Source organism: Trichosurus vulpecula, chromosome 1 (assembly GCF_011100635.1).
Source record: "Trichosurus vulpecula isolate mTriVul1 chromosome 1, mTriVul1.pri, whole genome shotgun sequence".
In the NCBI taxonomy this organism is placed as follows: Eukaryota; Metazoa; Chordata; class Mammalia; order Diprotodontia; family Phalangeridae; genus Trichosurus; species Trichosurus vulpecula.
In genome coordinates this window covers 321291441-321301342 of record NC_050573.1, presented here as the reverse complement: position 1 = coordinate 321301342, position 9902 = coordinate 321291441, and the positions used below count along the sequence as shown (strand labels likewise).

At 35.4% G+C, this 9902-nt stretch overlaps 1 pseudogene; it reads left to right on the top strand.

Annotated features, from left to right (window-relative positions):
- The first annotated feature begins 3233 nt into the window (after positions 1-3233).
- Positions 3234-4235, top strand: LOC118858131 (annotated as a pseudogene).
- The last annotated feature ends 5667 nt before the right edge of the window (positions 4236-9902 follow it).

Sequence of the window (9902 nt, the reverse complement as noted above, 5' to 3'; positions counted from 1 at the left end):
ATACACATAGACAGAAGGTATAGGGATAAGGTGAATTTGATGGAATGATATATTAAAAAACAGTTAGGGGATGGGAAAGAGTAGTATACTGGATGCTGAAGGAAGGGAGAAGTACAATGTGGTAAAATATTCACGTAAAGAGGTGTGAAATACCTGTTACAGTGCAGGGAAATATGGTGGTGGGTGATGGACATCACTTGAATCTTCTCATCAGTATTGGCTCAAAGAGGGAATAATATACACAATAAGTTGAATATAGAAATCAATATTACCTAAGAGGAAAATAGTAGGAAATGCAATTAAGTAAAGTTGGATGTGTGGGAATTGACAGAAAAGAGGGCAGACCAAGGGAAGTGGTAGGCAGAAGCAAAATACATTCAAGGAAGGATAGGTTGAAAGGAGAAAGAGGACAAATGAGGGGGATAGGAGAGAGGGAAATACAAAAAATGAAAATAATCATAACTGTGAGTATGAATGGGATAAAATCTTCCATAAAATGGAAACAAAGAGAACAGTGGATCAAAAACTAGAATCTACGATGTGTTGTTTACAAGAAGCATACTTGAAGCAGAGAGACAGGCACAGAGTAAAAATAAGGGGTGGGAGCAGAACACTTCAGATGAAGTAAAAAAAAAATCAGGGGTAGCAATCCTGATCTCAGATAAAGCAAAAGCACAAATGCAACTTATTTAAAGAGATAAGGAATGAAACTACATCGTATTAAAAGGTACAGTAGACAATGAAGTAAAATCAATAGCATCCAAATTATTAAAGGAAAAGTTACGAGTTACAGGTTCATGACTAAACAAAAGATAGAGAGTATTATGAAGTGTAAAATATATAAATTTTATAATATTAAATTAAAAAAAACTTTTGCATAAACAAAACAAATGCAACCAAGAATGACAGGAAAGCAGAAAGCTGTGAAACAATCCTTACAGCAAGTATCTCTGATAAAGGCCTCATTTTTCAAATACAAGGAACAGAGTCAAATTTGAAAGAATACAAGCCATTCCACAATTGATAAATGCTTAAAGTATATAAACAGGTAGTTTTCAGATGAAGAAATCAAAACTATACAGACATATGAAGAAATGTTCAAAATCATTTTTGATTAGAGAAATGCAAATTAAAACAACTCTCAGGTATCACCTCGTACCTATCAGATTAACTAATATGGCAAAAAAAAAAAAAGAAAATGATAAATGTTGGAGATGATGCGGGAAAATTGGGCTACTAATACACTATTGGTGTTGTGAACTGATTCAACTATTATGCAGAGCAATTTGGAATTATACCCAAAGTGAAACCAAGCTGTGCATACCCTTTGATCCAGCAATGAAACTACCAAGTCTTATATCCCAAAGAGATCATAAAAAATGGGAAAAGGACCTACATGTGCAAAAATATTTATAGTAGCCCTTTTCAAGGTGCCACAATATTGGAAATTGAGGGAATCACCATCACTTGGGAAATGGCTGAACAAGGAGAGGTATATGGATGTAATAGAATATAGTTGTGCAGTAAGAAATGATGAACAGGTGGATTTTGGGAAAAAAAAAACCTTCACAGCATTAAATGAACCGATGAAAAGTGAAATGAACAGAACCAGTAAAACATCATAGACAGTATCAGTAACGTTGTGTGATGATTGACTGAATGACTCAGCTCTTCTCAGCAACTTCATGATCCAAGACAAGTACAAAGGACTCATGAAGGAAAATGCTATCCACAATTACATAAAGAACTGATGGATTCTGAATGCAGATTGAAGCACACTTTTTTCACTTAGTTCATACTTTTTTGTGTTTTTTTTTTCTTTTGATCTATTTCTTTCAGAACTGTAACTAATATGGAAATATATATCTATATCTATATCTATCTATCTATCTATCTATCTATCTATCTATCTATCTATCTATCTATCACCTATATCCAATTGCCTACCATTTAGGAAGAGGGGAGGAAAGGGAGGGAGAAAAATTTGGAACACCAATGTTTATAAAATTTAATGCTAAAAATTGTCTTGACATGTAATTGGGGGGATAAAATGCAATTAAAATAATGAAAAATAAAAATCATAAATAAGAATATAAAACACCCTACCTTTCTTCCTTTTTTTCAGTTTAACTCAAAATCTAATTGAGAAAACTTTTGTTGTTCAGTATCATCATGAATATATGAAAATTTGTGTGTACTGGTATCTGGAAGTAAGAATTTCATTTTTGTTATAAATAATATGGTACCAGTGTTTTCATTACAGATAAGCTATGATGCAGAAAGAACAATTTCATTAAATTTTAATTCTTCTGGGTCACATTCCATGAACTTCTTGTAAACTTCTGTGTTAAACTCTAATAAATTATCATCATTATTTTTTTTCACGGTTAAAGTTTTTGTATCCATCTAATTCATAGAAATGCCCATCTAAATGGACTAATGTAATAAAATACAGGCACTCTTTTTCATCTATACTTGATGGCTTTCTCTAACCTTCATGAGCAGTTGATTCGTGAGTAACTTGAGTAACTTCATATTTGTTCTAGGTATTTGCCTCTTTCTTCTAGAATTATACTTATTGATTCTTACAACAAAATTTTCTTTGTTCATCTACATCCAAAATTTATTTTGTTCTTATTGTTAGCAGTGACAGGGATCAGGTAAAGTTTTCCATAGACTTTACTGGTCATTTGCTTCATGATATAAACTTATGCTATGATTTTTTCTTTCTCTTCTAAAATCTTCATGCTTTTCTATAATAGGAAAGAGAACAATACCATGTAGACTGGTCATGACAGCATGCTTAGGAGTTTGGAGTCCATTCTACCATCAAATTCCCAGTTAAGATGCAGACCTAATTGTTTAAGAAACTATTTGGTGACCTCAGAATTGGTCTCCAGAGGTAGCTAGTAATGACTCTTTAGGGTTATATTGCTTTGATTTTGGCCTCATCTTGTGACAACTATCTATGAGAGGATACTGAAGAATCACTTGTTACAGTAATCAAAATTACTGACATCAATGATTGTAGTAGGAACCAACTTCTAGAAGTATGAGACAGCATGGACCCAGAATGGAAACTGCATAGCAATTGGAAAAGAAAAACATCATGGGAAGGTAGAGGCAAACATATATTGCACAAACAAGGACACAGGAAGTTTTCTACTGTAAATACTTCTGTGCTCTCTATCATTTCCAAGAATTAGTATTTAAAAGTTTGAGGAATAGGGTGTGATGGGGGTATGGGCCAGAAAGACAGCTATGTGGAGGATGAAGCCCAGAGCAAGAGAGGTATTCTGACCCCGAAGTACCTCATTGAACATGGTATTGTTACCAACTGGGATGACATGGAGAAGATCTGGCATCATAGTTTCTACAATGAGCTCCGTGTGGCCCCTGAAGAGCACACTGTGCTGCTCACAGAAGCCACCCTGAACCCCAGAGCCAATAGAGGAAGGATGAGTCAGATTATGTTTGAGAGCTTCAACACCTCAGCCACCTACATTGTCATCCAGGCTGTGCTGTCCCTGTATGCCTCTGGTTGTACCAGTCATATTGTGATGGAGTCCGGTGATAATGTGACCCAAACAGTGCCCCTCTATGAAGGTTATGCCCTTCCTTAGACCCATCTTCCATCTGTATCTGGCTGGCCATGATCTGACAGACTCCCTCATAAAGATCCTGACCAAGACAGGGTACAGTTTCATTACCACAGCTGAGAGGGAAATCACGCACGACATCGAGGAGAAGCTGTGTTACATCACCCTAGACTTTGAGTTGGAGATGGCCACTGCTGGAATCCAGCTCCTCTCTGGAAAAAATGCTATGGCCTCCCTGATTGTCAGGTTATCACCATTGGCAACAAGAGATTCCAATGTCCAGAAGCACTCTTCCAAACATCTTTCATAGGTATAGAATCTTGTGGAATCCATGAAACTATCTTAAACTCAATCATAAAATGTGATGTTGACATCCATAAGGATTTGTATGCCAATACTGTATTGTCTGGTGGTGCCACCACATACCCAAACATTGCTAACAGGATGCAGAAGGAGATTATAGCCCTAGCTCCCAGAACAATGACAATCAAGATCATTGCCCTACCTGAGTGCAAATATTCTCTCTGGATTAAAGGTCCCATCCTGGCACCTCTTTGCACCTTTCAGCAGATGTGGATCAGCAAGCAGGAGTATGATAAATCTGGATCCTCCATTTTCTACCACAAATTCTTCTAAATGGACTGTTTTGAGGTTTTTAAATTTTATTTTTTTTTTGTCAAAGGGTGTGACATGATAATTGCCTTAAAAAAAGAAATGAGATTGGTATGGCTTCATCTCTCTCTTTCTCTCTCTCTCTCTTTGACTCAGGATTTAAAAATTGGAACAGTGACAGTGATAAGCAGTCTAAGTATGTTGGAGGCAAACATCCCGAAAGTTCTACAGTGCATCTTCAGAACTCTGATTGTGCATTTTGTTTGTTTTAATAGTCATTCCAAATATTGTATAATGCATTGTTACAGGATCACAAGCCTGTGTGAAGGCTGTCCTCTGGTAGACCAAAAGATTTGTGTAATAAAAATTCAGATGGGGAGGGGAGAGGGGGGAAGGTACTAGTATTGCTTTACATGTAAATTATGTAATCCTTTAAGAAAAAAAAAAACTTTTTGTATCTTCCACCTTAATAAATGTTCCTTTTTTTAATTGTCAGCTACATTGAATGGCCCCCTAAATTTCCTCCCTGCCCCCAGTATAGATGTGAATGAAGACTTTACAATCTCCCTGAAAGTTTTGTGAGATTTGTGCCAGTACTTGGGGGAGGGTAGGAGCTTTACCTGTACACTGACATAAGATCAGTTCACATAAAAGTGCACGTGTTAAAGAGAAACAAAATTCAAAAAATTGAAGTATGAGGCACAGGATGATTTCAGAAAAACCTGGAAAGATATACATGATATACATGAATTAATATACAAAGATACACATGATCTGATACAGAGGGAAGTGACCAGAACCAGGAGAACACCATACATAATAACAGAAATATTTTATGATGAACAATTATGAATAACAGCTATTGTCAGTGATACAATGATCCAGGACAATTTCAAAGGACTCATGATGAAAAATGTTACCCTCTTCCAGAGAAAGAACTGATGAACAAAACATACTATTTTTTTCCTTCCTTCCTTCCTTAATTCTTATTTTCTTTCTGTCTTTTTTCCTCTCTTTCATTGTCTGTTTTGTCCAAGTTTTTTTCCACAAAAAGTCCAATATGGAAATGTTTCACCAAAATATGCACATATAACCTATATGCTTGCCATCTCAGGGAAGGGTGAAGGGAAGGAGAAAAGGATTGAATTTGGAGCTCAAAACTTAAAAAAAAGAATGCTAAATTTGTTTATACATGTGATTGGAAAAAATATTAAAAATGAAAAAATTATGAGCCATGACAGCAAAAAGGAGGAGGGGGCATGATTTAAAAGGAAATAAAATGGAAATTGTTTTAACATGGAAATTCAAAATAAGTATTTTATAAGGCTCAAGTCTATGAAAAACAGATACTAACAAAGATCAACAATTAAGGTCTATGAACCAAAGAAAAAGAAGTTTAAATGGAAGAGAAGGGAAGAAAATTAATGAAATGAATGAGAGAAAAAATACTTTTAGAAAGAACTGAAAAAAATTAATAAAAACCTGACCAAACAAAAAAGAAATTGAAGGGGAGTTGTATGTATATATACATATATGTATATGTATATGTATATATATATATATGTATATACATATACATACATAAGAAAAAAAGAAAGAATTAGCAAATAAAATTATAAAATTAAATTCCAAAAAATTGAAATAAGGTGACAATTGGGAGATGGGGAAGAGAGAAGAGAGCCTATGTAAACAGGGCTGACCTAAGGTGGCTGCTGAGCCTTTTTCAGGTCTGCTTTCCCCCTTTGGTGTCCACCTGTTCCACCCAACTCTCACCTGTGGCTCCAAGAAGCTGTGGCATGTGCAGTGGCCACACTTTGGTAAACCATTTAAGCAGAGGGACTGAGCCAGGTTGAGGGTAAGCAAGGGGTCTCACATCCATTGGTGAGTTAGGGGGGGTGTCTACCACAAGCATGTGAAGACTTCCCCTGGGGTAATGGGCAGATGAGAACAATTTGTTCCAACATCCACGAAGGCAGCTGAAGCAGGCACTGTGGAGTCCTTAGAGCTTGGTTAGACATTGGAGAGGCCAAGGTCATTCACTGCATCTTGAGCTATCACCAGTTATGTTGATTCTGTCCTACCACTGGACAGTAATGACTCTGGAGGAGAGAGTGAGGCTGATGAATTTGTGCAACTCTGCCTCTCTTAAATCCAGTTTATGCACAAATCAAAAGACATTACCCATACCATTTTACCATTATACCTATCTCAAAGTCCTATGGACAAGCAAGTGACAAAGCAGCAGTTGTGGATACACTTGGAGCTGTAGTCACAATCCTGCAAACAGGAGGCCCAGGCCATAGGGTCATTTCTCAGTGGAAGCAGCAGTGGGATTTGGCAGCCCCCTGGTTGTCTGAGCAGCCTTTTAAGGATCACACCAGTCACCTCCTGGTGTGATGAAGGGGCTAGACAAGGTCCTCTGAAAATTGTCAACTTACCCCGCACTGGCCTGGTTACTGCAGCAGGCAGGGAATCCCACTCTGTGGTGAAAACACAAAGAAATGTACAAATATTTGTGTGAAGATGATTCCATTCACCATTGGCACATGGAATGTGCACACACTTAGAGACAACACAAAATCTGCTAGATTTGAAAGATGAACAGCTCTTTTTGCAAGAGAATTCAGTAGGAATCACATCCAAATAGCAGCCCTGAGTGAAACAAGACTGGCAAATGAAGGCCAGTTTACTGAAGTGGGAGTTGGATACATGTTTTTTTCTGGAGTGGCCACAGTGAAGGGGAATGCTGTGAAGCTGGTGTAGGTTTTGCAATCACAACTAATCTAGTCAACAAGCTTGTTTGCCTGCCAAAAGGAATGAATGACAGGCTCATGACAATGTGATTGCCACTTGTGGAAAACATCACACCACCATCATCAGTGCCTATGCTCCCACCATGATGAACCCTGATGAGGTCAAAGAAAAATTTTATGGAGACCTGGAGACTCGTAGAGATACTACTATAAGTTAAAAGAATTTTCGCCTCTTATAAATGGAACTGCTAATGAGATTTCTGATATATGCATGCACATGTACACATGAGTATGTGTGTATTTGATGTATATGTATATGTGTGTGTATTTGTATATACATGTCAGTACCATATGGTACTTGTACAAACATTGCCCATGGAATAGGGTACTGAGGCACTACAAATAAATGTAAAAGGCAAAAAGAATAGTAAATATCTCCTTTATATATCATAAAATAATAAAAATGGCATTCATTCCAGAAAGCACAAACAAAAAATAAATGGAGAAAACAACAAAAAACTTAATAATAAGTATGTCAAAGAAAAAATTATAGAAAAAATTACTACATGAAATAAAATTATAAGGTAAAAACAACAAAATTTCTGAATCGTAAGCAGTTTATAAGCTAAAAATCATATCCTTTAAAACCATATATTAACAAAATAGAAAAGTTGAGGATTAATGAAATGAATATGTATGTGAAAAGAAAGTCAATAAATAAAAAGAACCAAAACAATAAAGGAGATATTGTAAATTAAATGAATCACCATTCATAGTCAAATCTAAATTTTTTGTTTGTTCAGTGAACCAAATCCAAGTATATCTTGCTACTTAAAATGGGCATCTTTTAGAATTTTTTTCTTGCTATATGACCTTCTATATATTGTTCATTATTTCATTTAATCTCCTTTTTATTAAATGGAGAAAAAATAGTATTGCAAGAAGATATAAGGTAAAGGAGAACAATATTTCCAATTTATGATTTGGTTACCTTTAATAACTTGTATATTATGATGAAGATTTGTGTTAGCATAAAGTGCTCCACACTGCTCCATAGAGATTTTTAGGATAAGATGCCTTATGAAAAAATGTTTATTTGTAGAACACCTTTTCCTTTGAATTCATGAATACATTCAACAAATATCAATTAGCTTCTACTTAGTTTGAAGCACCATGTTAGATCATGAGGGATACAAAGAAGAGGAATTTATCTGGAACGGACAGCAAAGTTAATGAGTGTAATTTGATCCCATATTACCGATTCTGGTGTGAAAGAAAAAAAAGCTAAATAAATCATAAAGAAGGGATGATTTGCAAGTCAAAATGGGAAACTGCACACAGTAAGTCAATTTTCCAAATTATAGAAATTAGAATCAAGGAAAGCCAGTTTCTTTACTCTGGTAATGCAAACACAGGGAAAAGTTGTGTTTCTTTTTAAATTTTGTTTTTTTTTTTTGTTTGTTTGTTTGAACATTGTATAGCCCAATGGGAGCAGAGTTTTCAAAAGCCCTATGCCCTATGCCCTAATGGCCACATCCTCATACCGTTAAAAAGAGGTTCATGATCAGTCGAATTATCACTTTTCCTGGGAAATAATCCTTGTTAGAATAAAATAAGTAATAAGTAAAACCAGTTGAGACTGAAGGTTTTAGAATAAGATGATCCATGAGTTTGGAACAAAATGTTTTCAAATGTTTACTAGGCTACTTACTACCAGCGTGACCTCAGAATGGTAAGTTAAATTCTCTATGTCCTAATTTACTCCTTACAAAATGAAGAACTGGGCTAGTTGATCTCTTAGCTGCTTTCTACCTCTAAATTCTATGATACCTGAAAATTAGAGATTAATTTAAAACTAAGAGTAGTATTGGTTTAAATATTTTTTTCTAAAGATATTCTTCCTTAACATCAATATGATTTTTCTATCTAAATGTATACATGCAAAATAAATCATTACCTTTTGTCAATATTTCTAGTACTATTTTAAGGATCCCTTGGTCTCCATGTCTATTGTATATTTCCTCCTGGACTGTGTGGAATAGGGAACTATTGATGAAGAAAGCCCCTATTTTAATGAAGGTTATGAAATCTTCAAATATCTTAGAATCACTTCTGATACTAAGACGTAAAGTGATTGACTTAGAGTCACATAGCTGTAATGCATTACAAACAGGACTGGAATATAGGTGTGATAGATTCATAGGACAGCTAGGTGGTGCAATGGATAGAGTGCTTGGCCTAGAGTCAGGAAAGCTCATCTTTCTGAGTTCAAGTCTGACCTCAGATGCTTGCAAGCCACTTAAATCTGTTTTTCACCTAATTTTCTTCATCTGTAAAATGACCTGCAGAAGGAAATGAAAAACACTCCAGAATCTGGCAAAAAGAAACCCAAATGGGGTCATGAAGAGTTGAACAAGATTGAAACAATTGAACAAGATTCAGATATCAGTTCTTTATATATTACTCTATTCTGTACGCACTCCTTCCTTTTGCTCTCTCTTAGTCTGTTTCAATTTCTAATTATGTCTCTAAACTTATTTAATGTTAAAGTTTTGATCTCATTAATGTGGGTAATACCTGCATTTGGTAGGCACAGCAACCTAATTATTCTTTATTATCTTGTGAAATTTTTGTTTAAGTCTTCACAAAAATCCTCCCTCTAGAGTTTATCCAATACTATGAAGGCTTTCCCCTGGGTCAGAGGTGTCAAACACATAGTCTGGCAGCCACATGTTACCCAAAACACTTGCGATGGCAGCACAAAACAGAATAAAATGCAATTGGGAAATATTTAACAAAATAAATAGTTTATATATATAATATTACATTTTAAACCAAGTCAATATGTAGACCCAGGGATCCTTAGGTAGAGATTAATGGCACTGATTGTATTTGAATCTGATACCACTGATTTAGATCTCTTAACATTATGTGAATA